The sequence below is a fragment of the Macaca thibetana genome, chromosome 19 (genome assembly GCF_024542745.1).
Source record: "Macaca thibetana thibetana isolate TM-01 chromosome 19, ASM2454274v1, whole genome shotgun sequence".
Classification (NCBI taxonomy): Eukaryota; Metazoa; Chordata; class Mammalia; order Primates; family Cercopithecidae; genus Macaca; species Macaca thibetana.
Genome location: NC_065596.1, coordinates 9,519,156 through 9,534,762, shown reverse-complemented (window position 1 = coordinate 9,534,762; position 15,607 = coordinate 9,519,156). Strand labels below are relative to the sequence as shown.

Below are 15,607 nucleotides of genomic sequence, written 5' to 3'. Positions count from 1 at the left end.
CTGACTCCAGCCCATTCTTTTTTCACTGAGATTATCACAAGCCTCTGGGGGCTGCCCCAGCGGCTCAAAGGAAATTAACAAGCCTTTGTGAAGTGCCTGCTGCATATGGAGCCCTAGACAAAGCACCCGGAGGCTAGTCCTCTAAATTAACACGGTTTTGTGTCCAGCCTGGAGGCTTTTCACAAGGACAAAATCAGCAGGCGCCTGGCAAAGAGCAGGTGCCCAGTAAATGCAGCTACTCTGCCTGAATGCCCAGGTGAGCAACACAGAGAGCGGGGAGTCCTTTGGTAATGAAATGATAATGACTCTTGGCCACAGCGTGATGTGCATGAGCCCCTCTGGGGTGGCAGGCACTGTACTGCTGTTTCCCAAACTGCAGACTTTCGTGTCTCCTCCTTATATTTGGCGATATCCATGTGTCCTAATTCACTTATCTAAAAAACAGTACCGAACCAGGCGCCGTGGCTCACGCCTATAATCCCAGCATTTGGGAGGCCGAGGCGGGCAGATCACTTGAGCTCAGGAGTTCGAGACCAGCCAGGCTAACATGATGAAATCCCGCCTCTACTAAAAATACAAAAATAAGCCGGGCATGGTGGCAGGTGCCTGTAGTCCCAGCTACTTAGGAGGCTGAGGCAAGAGAATCACTTGGACCCGGGAAGTGGAGGTTGCAGTGAACAGAGATTGCACCACAGCACTCCAGCCTGGACGACAGAGTGAGACTCTGTCTCAAAATAAAAATAAATAAATAATTATTTTAAAAATTAAAATTAAAAATGTATGTAAAATGGAAACTTTAGACTCCTACTGGAAATGTGAATTATATTTTTCAACAACATTAAATACAATGCATATAAAAATTAAAACCTGCCCATCCGTCTACCAACTAAACACTTCACATGTACAGGGCAGCTTAGAAATTGTGATTTTCGTAGGCCTGAGGAACTTTTCTCTTTGTGCACCCTTTTCTTCATTAAAAAAAAAAAGTCTACATTAAAATTCTGTTTTACAACTGCATTCATATAAAGAAAAATATATTATTTCAGAACGAGATAGAGGTGATAATTATTGCACAACATAATGAAAATACTAGATGCTATTAAATTGTACGTTTTCAAATGGTTGCTTCCGTGTTATGTGAATTTGCCCTCAATTTTATAAATGGAGCCAGCTGCTGTGGCTCACGCCTTTAATCCCAGCTACTTGGGTGGCTGAGCGGGGAGGATCACCTGAGCCCAGGAGTTCAAGACCTAAGACAGAATGTCGCTCTGCCACCCAGGCAGGAGTGCAGCTCACTGCAGCCTCCAACTCCTGGGCTCAAGTGATCCTCCCACCTCAGCCTCCAAAAGTGCTGGGATTATAGGCACGAGACACCGCACCCACCCTAAAAAAAAAAAAAAATTAAAATGAATATGTTAATATTATACATTATAGCATTTTCTTTCATCTAAACGCTTGTTTCTGTCTTCTAATTTTAAAAGAGATGAAAACATCAGGGAAATAGTAGAATTGTACTAGAGGCTGGGAAGGGCAGGCGGGAGGGGAGGATGGGGCGAGGTTGGTTAACAGATACAAAACTACAGCTAGAGAGAAAGAATGAGTTCTGGTGTTCTATGGTTAATGATCATTTATTCTATATTTTCCAAAAAGCCAGTAGAGAAGGTTCTGAGCGTTTGCACATTAAGACATGATCAATGTTTGAGATGATGGACATGCTAATTACCCTGATTTGATCATTACACATTGTATACATGTATCGAAATATCACTCTGTATCCCACCAATATGTACAAGTATTTCATATCAACTCAAAATAAAAGGGAACAAAAAGAAATGAAAATGGCCAGGGCGCAGTGGCTCGCGTCTGTAATCCCAGCACTCTGGGAGGCCGAAGCGGGCAGATTGCTTGAGGTCAGGAGTTCGAGACCAGCCTGGCCAACATGGCGAAACCCCATCTCTACGAAAAATACAAAAATTAGCTGGATGTGTCACACGCCTGTAATCCTGGCTACTCCAGAGGCTGAGGCAGGAGAATCGCTTGAACCTGGGAGGCAGAGGTCGCAGTGAGCCAAGATTGCACCACCGCACTCCAGCCTGGGTGACAGAGCCAGACTTTGTCAAAAAAAAAAAAAAAAGAGAGAGAAGAGAAGAGAAGAGAAGAGAGAAGAGAAGAGAAGAGAAGAGAAGAGAAGAGAAGAGAAGAGAAGGAAGGAAGGAAGGAAGGAAGGAAGGAAGGAAGGAAGGAAGGAAGGAAGGAAAGACATTTCTGTAGGTCCCTAAAAGCACTGTGTGCTATAGGTACTACACCTCCTAACCTACACTGTTCTCATAACCAAGAAAGGGTGGTGCCCTTCCTCCAGGCATACTGAGAATTCTGTTCTTCCTTCTAGACCCACTCTTAGGCTCCCTCTCCCACTGGCTCCCTTTTGATCTGCCCAGTGGAAAGGACAACAGTATGAAGATTTCTCAACGAACTAAAAATAGAACTACTATCCCATCCAGAAACCTCCCTACTGAATATCCACCCCAAGGAAAACAAATCATTGTATCAAAAGGATATCTACACTGGTATGTTTCTTCACAGCAATATTTGCAATCGCTTAGATACGGAATCACCCTAAGTATCCACCAATGGACGATTAAAGAAAATGTGATACAGATAAGTGTGTCACATTATAGATAAACAGACCTGTATCACATTTATATCGCTATCACATTTTCTTGCTACATTGTTGATTATGTTATCGTATCTATGTTTCATTATGTATATAATGGAATACTAATCAGCCATAATAAAGAATGAAATGTTCTTTACAGCAACATACATAGAATTGGAGGCCATTCTCTTAAGCGAAATAATTCAGAAGCAAAGTGTAACACCGCATGTTTACTTATAAGTGGGAGCTAAATAATGTATACACAAGGACATAGAGTGAAATAACAGACATTGAAAACTCGAAAGAAAGGGTGGGAGGGTGAGAGGTGGATGGGATGTGAAAAATTACTTAATAGGTGCAACACACACAATTAGAGTGATGTTTACACTAAAAGCCCGAACATCATCACCATGCAATCTATGCATGTATCAAAACTACCCTTGTACCCTCTAAATGTATACACCATTCTTTCTTTCTTTTTTTTTTTTTGAGGCTGGAGCGCAATGGCACCATCTCAGCTCACTGCAACCTCCACCTCCCAGGTTCAAGTGACTCTCCTGCCTCAGCCTCCCAAATAGCTGGGATTACAGCCACCCGCCACCCCACCTGGCTAATTTTTGTATCTTTTGTAAAGATGGGGTTTCACCGCGTTCCAGCCAAGCTGGACTCAAACTCCTGACCTCAGGTGATCCGCCTGCCTCCGCCTCCCAAAGTGCAGGGATTACAGGCGTGAGCCACCACGCCCAGCCACAAAATTCTTTTAAAGGCAGCAGGAGAATGGAGGGTGGGAAGAGATTGAGATGGAGCATTTACTCTCCTGTCTCCCAGCTCCCTGTGCCAGGCCCCTACTTGGCAGCAGCTGTGTTCCTCTACCTAAGACCACTGCTCCCATGGGACAGTCCTCCGCCATAACCCTGGATCTCCCTGGGTCCTCCTCTCTGCTAGTATCTTCATAAATAGTCCGATGACAAACCCTTTTTACTTCTCCCTTCAGAGTCTGCTGTCTGTCTCCCCAGCAATACACCAGATTCATCTGACTCAGAAAAAAAAACTCTGTAAATTAAAGGAAGACACTAAATATTGTACCCTGTACTGGACTCTGTACCTATTTGGTTTGCCTGGGATTGTCACACCTATAAAGAGAATGTGTTCACCTCCCGCATCTACTTCCTTTTTTTTTTTTTTTTTTTTTTGATTTTTAGTAGAGGCAGGTTTCATCATGTCAGCCAGGCTGGTCTCGAACTCCTGACCTCAGGTGATCCAACGGCCTCGGCCTCCCAAAGTGCTGGGATTACAGGCATGAGCCACAGTGCCCGGCAGCTTCCCCATCTACTTCCTAAGGGATCAAGGCTCCCTGATATATTTTCTCACCCCCACCCCAGCCTCATGCCCAGTACCTGAATTCAACCAGGTCCAGCTGGGAGTTTCTCGGAGGTCTCTGTTTTACCAGTACGTAGATGCCTGGCTTTTTGTTTTGCTGCCACTGGTTTTTCTGAGATCTTCCTTGCCCTCCTCCACTCCCCACCATATCCAAGGGATGGGACATCTGCCCTGGTTTTCCAGACCCTGTGTCCTCTAGATCTAATCCAAATACCGAATGCCAAGCCCCACTTAAGATCCTGCTCCAAATGGATCCATCTCCTGAAACCACAAAGCTGCTTCTCACCTTGCTGTGAAAAAAAAAAAAAAAAAATCCCAAGGAGTGAACCACAGACTACACAGGGAATGTACAATCCCTCCCTCTCCTCTGGGATATTATGTTTCCAGTCCCTAAGCCACAGCAGGAAGTTGCCTGTGGATACCAAGAGAGATCATTCAGCTAAGATCTGAACAGTCAGGAAAACTCCAGAGGCTAGGGTTTTGTCCGGTTCTTTTCTCTTCCTTACAAGCCATAGTACGGTATTGACAAACTATGGTCTGCTAGTCAAATTCAGCCTACTGCTTGTTTTTGTAAATAAAGTTTTATTGGCACACAGCCACACTCATTCATTACCTATTGTCTAGAGCTGCTTTCAAGCTACAATGCCTAAGTTGAGTTGTTGGGACAGATTGTATGGGCCACAAAGCTCCAAATATTTACTCTCGGGCCATTTGCTGAAAAAAATTTGCTGACCCCTGGAGAAGAGCAGACAACACTTAGCATCTGCGGGCCAGACGCAGTGGCTCATGCCTGCAATCCCAACAGTTTGAGAAGTGAAGTTTGGAGGACTGCTTGACCCCAGGAGTTCATGGCCAGCCTGGGCAACATAGCCAGATCCTATCTCTTTTTAAAAAATTAAAAATTAGCCAGGCATAGTGGCCCGTGCCTGTAGTCCTAGCTACTCAAGAGGCTAAAGCAAGAGGATCACTTGAACCCGGAAGTTTGAGGCTGCAATGAGCTATGATTGTACCACTGCACTCCAACTTGGATAACAGCATAAAACCCTGTCTAAAAGAAAAGAAAACAGCACCTTAGCACCTGATGACTATAATATAGTTGTCAACTGTGGTTGATAAAAAGCAGAAACCTAACTCACACAAAATTAAGAATAAAATGCTACAGTGTGAGAATGTCTTACTATCAATTTTTCTCTTGTCTGCATCACTTATAAGTTTATACCATTGTGATTGTCAAATTAATAAGAATATTAGTTTTTAAAAATGTTTGACTTGAAATGTGATCTTAACCTCCACTTGGGCCTCTCTGGGTCTCTCTCTTCTTCCCCACCCTGGGCTCCCTCTTTTCTAGGCTTTCCTGGGTCTAGGCTTTCTTTTGGACTTACCTCTTGGGTTTCCTGCTCAGAAAATGTCCCTTCTAGTGTCCCCAGTCTCTACAGGGTGAGGGGTGAGGATGGGTCTTTCCCACTCGGTTCTCCCAACCTCCAGACACTTCAATATGACGAGATGTGTCGGCTACCTCTTGGAGCCTCTTACATCCCTAAAACTAAAGCAAGTTACAGTGAGTAAACTGAAAATGCTTTCTATACATTTTATGTCAATGCTGTGCTAGCCAGAGAAGTGAGTGAGGGGAGAGAGAGATGGGATGGAAACCACGTACATCACACACACTCAGACACACACAGGCACACATAACCTCGAAAACCTCTTGTATGCAATTGACATATCCACAACCCCAGTCACACGCAAACTCTTCAGACATACAACCACACACATACCCACACACACCTTCAGAAATGCAGCTCCGTGCATGCAGTCATACAATCCCTACACACACACACACACTTCCCACATTCATGTACACCCTCAGGCGCACAACCACACACCTTCAGAAATGCAATTCCAGGCATACAGTCGTACAATTCTGCACACACACATATTCATGTACACCCTCAGACACACAACCACACACACCTTCGTGGCTCTGCACAACCACCCTTCATGGATTAAATCCTACAGAAGCAGTGACAGTCACACAATTCCTACATACACACAGAAACACACACACACTCTCTTTAGGTCACAAAACACAAACTTCAGACTTTTGAAATCATCCTCACATTTAAACATTCAGCTCCACACACCTGTTCAGGACGGCGATCCCACTCACAAATTCAGTCTGTCTGTCTGTCTGTCTGTCTGTCTCTCTCTCTCTCTCTCACACACACACACACACACACACACACACACACACACACATGCCCAGACCCCTTGCAGCCTCAGCCACATCAGATATATCTGAAATTGGTGAAATAAGCCCTCTGATAGAGAAAGCAATCGAGCCCTATAAATGCACGAGGCATCAGGCTCGGTGCTGGAAACATGCCTGTGAGCGGAGGCCACGGGTTGGGGAGGTGGGGATATGGGGCAGGGAGACTGGGGATAACTAAGGGGATAGGAAACTCACCAGAACGACCCAGAGAAAAGCGGAGGCGACGGCTCTAAGGGGCAAGGAGGAGCTCAGAGACAAAGGGCGGCAGAGAGGTGGGGACGTGGGTGCAGGGAGCGCCCCACACGCCTCAGCCCAGCGCCACGGATCCCCACCTGCCCGCAACCTCCGCGCCGCAGCCCCACCGAGTCCCCGCGCCGAGCCGCGGAGGCCCCAGTCACCAGCGTTCGGAGCGGCGGGGGCGGCCTGCCAGCGCCTCGGCCTGCGCGCTGCGCCCGGATGCAGGAGCCGGAGCCCGGCGAAGCGCCCGGCCGGGGCCGCGGGGACCCGCCAGGGACGGTGCAGCGCCGGCGTGGGGACTGGACGGTGGAGGCACCGGCGCGGAGCCGGGACGCGCTGTGCTGCCGGTGGGATCCGGGCCAACCCTGAGCTTACGTGGGTGTGGGGGCGCCGGGCGGCCGGGGGAGGGGGCGGGATCCCCTCCGCGATGCCCCCCGCCTCCCCCGCGCCCAGCCCAGGCTCAGCAGCCGCGCGGGAGAAAGGGGACCGCGTGTTTGGGAAGGGAGGGGAGTTGGGGTGGGCGGGGGTGAGTGGCCTCTCCGGCATCCAGCCCCCGCCCCCTGCTCAGAGCCGCGCCTCCGCGCCCCCGCCCCCTAAACCGTCTCCGGAGCCCTCGGAGGCCTCAGCATCCCGGGCGGAGCGCGGGGAACAGGCCCTGGCACTGCGGGACCCGCGCCAGCAGCCTCGGCGGAGGCCTGGGGAAGGCGCGGCTCTAGTGTCCCACTGACAACAGCCCGGGAGATGGCTCCGCTGCCCCCTTCTCCCTGCGGGTGCACCTTCTGGCCTTGGCCACTCGACCGCTCTGTGCCCTTGGGCCAACCCCTCTCCCTCTCTGAGCCTGGCCTCCTCCTCTAAACAAGGGAGATGACTTGGCCGACCCCATAGAAAATTAAAGCTGGGAAAATTAAAGCGCGTGAGGCTGGAAATGCTCCATGCCAGCGCCAAGCATTGGGCAAATGGGAGATGGATAATGTTGCTCCTATTGTAATTAATATTATTCTTCGCTGTCTTTAGAGCACACCAGGAAAGGCGCACTCGGCTTTTCTTCTCGAAAGGCAGTGACTTGGTTGCTTCCCACATCTTCCGCCTCTCCTGAGAGCTAACGCCATTTAAAGATCTGAGCATAAAGTCTGTCATGTGAATAAAAACTCAGTGCAGGCCGGGCGCGGTGGCTCAAGCTTGTAATCCCAGCACTTTGGGAGGCCGAGGCGGGCATGAATCACTTGAGGTCAGGAGTTCAAGACCAGCCTGGCAAAGATGGTGAAACCCTGTCTCTACAAAAATACAAAAATTAGACGGGCATGGTGGCGCATGCCTGTAGTCCAGCTACTCGGGAGGCTGAGGCGGGAGAATCTCTTGAACACAGGAGGCGGAGGTTGCAGTGAGCCGAGATCGCACCACCGCACTCCAGCCTGGGCGACAGAGCAAGACTCCGTCAAAAAAAAAAAAAAAAAAAAAAAAAAAAAAAACTCAGTGCACGTTCAATGTTTTTTATTATTGTTGCTGTTATTGATGAAGTGTTGATGGCAACCTCCTGAACTAGGCCAGCTCTTTTATTAATACTTATATTTCATCTACACACCTCTATAAAGTAGATATCACTTCCTCTATTTTCAGGGCGTGGACAGGTGCTCAGAAAGGTTCAATAACTTGTCCAAGGTCACACAGCCAGGAAACAGGTGCCCCAATTCTAATTGTTTGCATTCATCGCCCTAGCTCTGCTTCTTTGCAACAGCTCCTAGATAGGTGATTCTCAAACTTGACTGTATTTTAAAATCACCTGGAAAGCTTTCAAAAATTCTGAAGCCAGCCTGACATGGTGGCTCATGCATGTAACTCCAGCACATTGGGAGGCCAAGGAGAGAGGATCACTTGAGCCCAGGAGTTCAAGATCAGCCTGGGCAACATAGCAAGACTCTGTCCCTAATTTAAAAAAAAAAATCAAAAAATTAGCTGGGCACACATCTGTAGTCTCAGTTACTCAGGAGACTGAGGCAGGAGGGTCACTTGAGCCTAGGAACTTAAGGTTACAGTGAGCTATGATTGTGCCACTGCACTCCAGCCTGGACAACAGAGCAAGATCCTATCCAAAAAAAAAAGAAAGAAAGAGAAGAAATCTGATGCCCAAGCCACACGCTATACTAAGCATTTCAGCATCCCTGGGAGTGGGACCCAGGCATCAGTATACTTGAATGCTCCCCAATGTATGGCTAAGGCTGAATCTCTGTCCTTGGTGTCAGGTTCCCCTGGACCACATTGGCAACCCCTCCCTGCAACCTTCTCACTCCTCTGCTTCAGTCACTCACTATGCTTGGACGATTCTGCATCCTTCTTGAACCTAGAGCTGCCTCTGAACTCGTGCCTCTTACAGTCATTCACTCCACAAATACTTACTGTGCACTTGGCTGTGCTAGAGGCTGGAGATTCAGCAGCGAAGACAACAGGGCCCTTGGTCTGTCACACAAAATAATAAGTAAATAAAATAGCAATAGTTCCCTGGCAATTGGGTCTTGCAAATTCTTTACACCCGTAACAGTCAGGGACAATGCCAAAGAAACCACAACTCAAGCCTAAGCATGAGAAAAGCATCAGACACATTTCAATAGAGAGGCATCCTGTAATCTACCTGCGTAGTCCTCTTCAAAACAGTCATTAAAAATTAACGGGCCGGGCGCGGTGGCTCAAGCCTGTAATCCCAGCACTTTGGGAGGCCGAGATGGGCGGATCACGAGGTCAGGAGATCGAGACCATCCTGGCTAACATGGTGAAACCCCGTCTCTACTAAAAAATACAAAAAACTAGCCGGGCGAGGTGGCGGGCGCATGTAGTCCCAGCTACTCGGGAGGCTGAGGCAGGAGAATGGCGTAAACCCGGGAGGCGGAGCTTGCAGTGAGCTGAGATCCGGCCACTGCACTCCAGCCTGGGCAACAGAGCCAGACTCCGTCTCAAAAAAAAAAAAAAAAAAAAAAAATTAACGAACGTCTGGAGCAGGGTTTTAGTGGCAGGCGCCCTGTAGTCCCAGATACTCAGGAGGCTGAGGCGGGAGGACTGCTTGAACTCAAGTGGTTGAGGCTGCAGTGAACTGTGATTGTGCCACAGCACTCCAGCCTGGGCAACACAGCGAGACCCTGTCTCTAAAAAAAAATTAAAATTAAAAAATGAGAAAACAAGGAATGTCTCAGAAACTGTCATAGCCAAGAGGAATCTAAGAAGATGTGACAACCAAATGTAATGTGAGATCCTAGAAAAGAAAAAGGATATAAGGAAAAAATTAGGAAATCTGAATAGGGTATGGGCTTTCACCAATAATAATGTATCCATATTGGCCGGGCGTGGTGGCACACACCTGTAATCCCAGCCCTTTGGGAGGCCAAGGTGGGCAGATCACTAGAGGTCAGGAGTTCGAGGCCAACATGGTGAAACCCTGTATCTACTAAAAATATAAAATTAGCCAGGCATGGTGGTGGGTGACTGTAATCCCAGCTACTCGGGAGGCTGAGGCAAGAGAATCACTTGAACCCAAGAGGCAGAGGTTACATCGATCCAAGGTCATGCCACTGCACTCCAGCCTGGGCAACAGGGTAAGACTCTGTCTCAAAAAAAAGTATCTCTAACAATAACATTTTGTTAATAATGTATCAATATAATAATATATCAATGTTACAATGTTGTAATTATACAAATGTGCCATACTAATGAAAGATATTAATAACAAGTGAAACTAAGTCAAGAGAGTATATGGGAACTGTCTGTACTATCTTTTCATTTTTTATGTAAATCTAAAACTGTTCTCAGAAACTGTGTCTTAATTTAAAAAGATCCTGGGAGATCCCAAAGAGCTTTTGTTTATATAGGTTACAGCTATTGATCTTTACAGTATCAGAAATTAAAACTGAAAAAGTGTTTCTACACTTATTTATTCATTTTGACATAACAAAAATAAACCTACTACATGTTAACATAAAATAGCATATTTTTATGAAAAATAACTGTATTTTCCAAAACAAGGAAAAAAAAGAGAAGAGTGACGTTGTTTTACACTTTTTCAAATTGCTTTGATGTCTACCTTAATAAAAAGGAAACGGAATTTATATACAGTTGATTTTCATTATTCATGGATTCTGTATTTGCAAAGTCACTCACTCACTAACATGTATTTGTGACCCCAAAATTAATACTTGCGGAGATTTTGAAGTTATTCTGGGTCATTTGCAGAGAGATGCACATTTCGAGCTGCACGGCGTGAACATCTGTAGCTGAGATACAATAAAACCACGCTCTGTTATCTTGTTTCAGCTCATACGGTGAACAAGCATCCTATTTGTGGCCTATTTAATGCCATCCTTTTCTATTTTTCACGTTTTTTGTTGATTTTGCTGTTTAAAATGGTCCCAGGCACTTTGCCGAAGTGCTGTCTAGCGTTTCTAAGCTTACGTGCTTAGTGTGTTTCTAAGCTCTAGAAGGCTGTGGGGTAGCTGGGTGCGGTGGCTCACACTTGTAATCCCAGCCACACTTTGGGAAGCCAAGACGGGAGGATTACTCGAGCCCAGGAGTTTGAGACCAGCCGGAGCAACATATCGAGACTCCCCTATCTCTACAAAAACTTTTAAAATGAGCCAGGTATGGTGGGTGTGCCTGTGGTCCCAGCTACTCAGGAGACTGAGGTGGGAGGATCAATTGAGCCTGGAAGTTTGATGCTGCAGTGAGCTATGATCGCACCACTGCACTCCAGCCTGGGCGACAGAGCAAGACTCTATCTCTAAAACAACAACAACAACCACAAAAAAAAAAAAAAAAAAACTGTAAGGCTGTGACGTGCCTTACAGAGACAATATGTATGTTAGGTAAGCTGTGCTCAGACATAACTTTTAGTACTGTTGGCCATGAGCTTGATGTTAGTGAATCAACAACATATATTAAATATGGTGTCTTTAAACAAAAACACAAATAAAACAAAGTGTATATCAGTTGACAAAAATGTTGTGACCAGGTGCTTACAGAAACTAAATCTTATACTTCCCCCTGGAAGCAGTGATTTAGTATCTGCTACTTCAGTGTTCAAAGCAACTTTATAGGGCTGGATGCCGTGGCTCAAGCCTGTAATCTCAGCACTTTGGGAGGCCAAGGCGGGCAGATCACCTGAGGTTGGGAGTTCGAGACCAGCCTGACCAACATGGAGAAACCCCGTCTCTACTAAAAATACAAAATTAGCTGGGTATTGTGGCACATGCCTGTAGTCACAGCTACTTGGGAGGCTGAGGCAGGAGAATCGCTTGAACCCAGGAGGCAGAGGTTGTGGTGAGCTGAGATCGCACCATTGTGGCGAGCCAAGATCGCACCATTGCCCTCCAGCCTGGGCAACAAGAGCAAAGCTCCATCTCCAAAAAAAAAAAAAAAAAAAAAAAAAAAAGCAGAAAAAAAAAAAGCAACTTCATATAATATAACTACCATGAATAATGAAAATCAACTGTATCTTCTTCTGCATTGAATCTGTCGTAGCATATTGTTTTGGTTGAAATACATGAAACATATTCAGCCTTACACAGATAGGCGGTTGAAAAGGGAAGATTATTTCAATCAGCTTTTCAGGTAATTGTGTCTATTCCTTGAGTGACACCAAAATGCTACATAGTTTCTTCAAGAACAGTTGCAATGTGGAATCGGAAACCCTGTCCGTGAATTCTTGTGTTCTATTAATATTAAAATCCATTAAGCTCGTCTTTTAACCATGCATGATTTTGAAACCTCATGCATTCGTCATTTGAAAAATGTTAGCTCACTAGTTGTAGATCTTCTAAATATTAACACATTTCATTATGCAGCAACAAAAAGTCATGTTTGTTAATATCATCACTGATCTCATGGAGAGTTTTAAAGTGTTGGGAAGCTGTCACAGTCATGAATACAAATTTTTTAAAATTATAATTTTCACTCAAAAGTGCAATTTTTTTTTTTTTTTTTTTTTTTTTTTTTTTTTTTTTTTTTTGGATAGAGTCTGGCTCTGTCGCCAGGCTGGAGTGCAGTGGCGTGATCTCAGCTCACTGCAACCTCCGACTCTCTGGTTCAAGTGATTCCCTGCCTCAGCCTTCTGAGTAATGGGGATTACAGGCACGTGCCCCCACGCCTGGCTAATTTTTGTATTTTTAGTAGAGACAGGGTTTCACCATGTTGGCCAGGCTGCTCTTGAACTTCTGACCTTAGGTGATCCGCCCGCATCAGCCTCCCAAAGTGCTGGGATTACAGGCATGAGCCACCGTGCCTGTCTGACAAGTGCAAATTTTATCATTGACAATGGCGACTGTGAATCATTTTCCTTGAAGTGACAGATATATTTCTTTCATTTTTGCAAAAACGTCGGTCAAACTTCCTTTGATAGGGTTTGAGTGTTCTGTCCCCTCCAAATCCCGTGTTGAAATGTGACCTCTGGTGTTGGAGGCAGGCCTAGTGGGAGGTGTTTGGGTCACAGGGGCGGATTTTTATGAATGGCTTGCTGCCATTCTCCTGGTAATGAGCGAGTTCTCACTCTATGAGTTCACGGGAAAGCTAACTGTTTAAAAGAGCCTGGCACCTCCTCCCTCTCTCTTTCTTGCTTTCTCTCATCATCTGACATTTCTGCTCCCCTTTACCTTCTGCCATGACTGGAAGCTCCCTGAGACCTCACCAGAAACAGATGCCAGTGCCATGCTTCCTGTACAGCCTACAGAACCATGAGCCAAAATAAAGCACTTTTCTTTATCAATTACCCAGTTTCAGGTATTCCTTTATTATAGCAATGCAAACAGTCTGACAGGGCACTGTGGCTCACGCCTGTAACCCCAGCCTTTGGGAGGCCAAGGACAGAGGATCGTTTGAAGCCAGAAGTTTGAGGCCAGCCTGGCCACTATGGCAAAAATCCATCTCTACTAACAACACAAAAATTAGCTGGGCATGGTGGTGCACACCACTCAGCTACTCAGGAGGCTGAGGCAGGAGAATTGTTTGAACCCAGGAGGCAGAGGTTGCAGTGAGCCAAGATCACACCATTGCACTCCAGCCTGGGCGATAGAGCAAGACTCTGTCTCAAAAAAGAAAAAAACCAAAACAACAACAACAAAAAAAAAAAAACAGGCTAATACACCATGTCAGAATAGCCACGGTTTGTCTGTCCAAAAATGGTATTCCGTGAAAAAAAAAAAAAAGTAGCTGATTCAGCTTGCAATTCAAACACTCATCAAAGTGTTTTTTTTTTTTTTTTTTTTTTTGGTTTTTGTTTTTTTTTTTGGTCCTGGAGACAGCTACCATGGTAGTTCTGTGTGTAGAAAAATTCTTTATCCATACTTCCTATTGCATCACACAGAAAATTAAAAAGATACATACTCAACAGTCAAGATTGCCGAGGTGGTTGGATCATCTGAGGTTAGGATTTCAAGACCAGCCTGGCCAACATGGTGAAACCCCATCTCTAGTAAAAATACAAAAAAACCTTAGCTCACTATGGTGGCGGGCACCTGTAATCTCAGCTACTAGGGATGCCGAGGGAGGAGAATTGCTTGAACCAACGAGGTGGAGGTTTGCAGTAAGCCAAGATCGCACCATTGCACTCCAGTCCGGGCGGCAAGAGCAAAACTCTGTCTCAAAAAACAAAAAAAGGATTTAATAAAATGAATAATTTTATTGCTTTATCAAGCACAACAAGCCAAAATGAAAGTGAGTTGATTTTTTTTGTTTGTTTGTTTTTTTGGTTTTTTTGGGGTTTTTTTTTGTTTTTTGTTTTTTTTTGAGACAGGGTCTCCCTCTGTCACCCAGGCTGGAGTTCAGTGTTGCGATCATAGCTCACTATAGCCTTGACATCCTGGGCTCAAGTGACACTCCCACCTCAGCCTCCTGAGTAGCTGGGACTACAGGTGTGTGCCACCAGGTCTGGCTAATTTTTCTTTTACTTTTTTGTAGAGACTGGGTCTCAAACTCCTGAACTCAAGTGATCCTCCTGCCAAGGCCTCCCAAGGTGCTGGAATTACATACATGAGTCACTGTAGCTGGCCTGAAACTGACTTTTGTTAAAACTATGAGTGTGTGGCAATGAAGAATATAATGCCTCCTAGTACAGCTTGGTGCTGCTGCGTTGATTCATGCTTAGATGGTAGACACTGTTACTCGCCCTCACTTTTGCTCCACGAGTGCATAGACTAACACAGTGAAAAAAGGCGAATAATATCTTAGTATGATTATTAAAATCATTTTGACCTTGCAGACCCCCTGAATGGTCTCAAGGCCACCACACCCTAGGGATTTGCAGCCTACACTTTGCAAACCATTGTCAGACGGTGATAAGTCCTATGGGGGAAAGAAATAATCAGGGTTGGACGCGGTGGCTCACGCCTGTAATCCCACCACTTTGGGAGGCTGAGGCGGGAGGATCATGAGGTCAAGAGTTCGAGACCAGCCTGGCCAACATGGCGAAATACTGTCTCTACTGAAAATACAAAAATTAGCCAGGCATGTTGGTGCACACCTGTAATTCCAGTTACTCGGGAGGCTGAGGCAGAAGAATTGCTTAAACCCAGGAGGCGGAGAGTCTCCTGGCATATTCCCCAAGTCTGCTTTTAGCTTCCCTATCTTAGTGCACCTGAAGGGAAAGGAATGTGCTTATTAAGACCCACTGTTTTACTGGGGTCCATTGTATGAGGGTGCAGTTTGGTCGTTACCCAATAAACTTTCTCCCCACCTCCCTCTGTGCCCGAGCTATCTTATTTGTGTTTTATGATCTGCTCTGTCTGCTTGTAGTTAGAAGAGAAGTGATTTCTTTGCAATGCGTGAGGCTAGAAAAAGAGCTGGAACTTAAAGTGGCGGTTTTTGTCCAAGATGATGGTGCTCCTGCTCTGTGAAACGTTATGTTCAGAAAAAAAATAACCCAATTAGAAAATGGGCAAAGGACTTGAATAGACATTTCTCAAAAGAAGACATACAAAATGGCCAACAGGTTCATGAAACCAAAAATGCTGAATATAATTAATCATCAGGGAAATGCAAATTAAAACCACAATGAGATATCACCTAATGCCTGTCAGAATATACACCATAGAATA

General features: G+C 45.7%; 1 protein-coding gene and 1 long non-coding RNA gene across 4 annotated transcripts in view; one reads left to right on the top strand and one right to left on the bottom strand.

Annotated features, from left to right (window-relative positions):
- SLC1A6 (solute carrier family 1 member 6) overlaps positions 1 to 6,627 on the bottom strand; it is a 32,985-nt gene extending 26,358 nt beyond the window's left edge. Inside the window, exons 1-2 of one of the 3 annotated variants that reach the window (XM_050769940.1) lie at positions 6,501 to 6,627; positions 5,415 to 5,579 (exon numbers count right to left, since the gene is read on the bottom strand). The gene's annotated coding sequence lies outside the window, so the exon portion shown is untranslated. Of the gene's footprint in view, positions 1 to 4,053; positions 4,078 to 5,414; positions 5,580 to 6,500 lie in introns of those variants that run through there. The other 2 variants (XM_050769939.1, XM_050769941.1) reach the window with 2 other exon arrangements.
- Positions 6,628 to 6,811: 184 nt separating this feature from the next.
- LOC126942451 (uncharacterized) lies at positions 6,812 to 7,958 on the top strand. The gene is made up of 2 exons (XR_007721571.1): positions 6,812 to 6,917; positions 7,557 to 7,958. It is a non-coding gene; the product is annotated as an uncharacterized LOC126942451 (long non-coding RNA).
- The last annotated feature ends 7,649 nt before the right edge of the window (positions 7,959 to 15,607 follow it).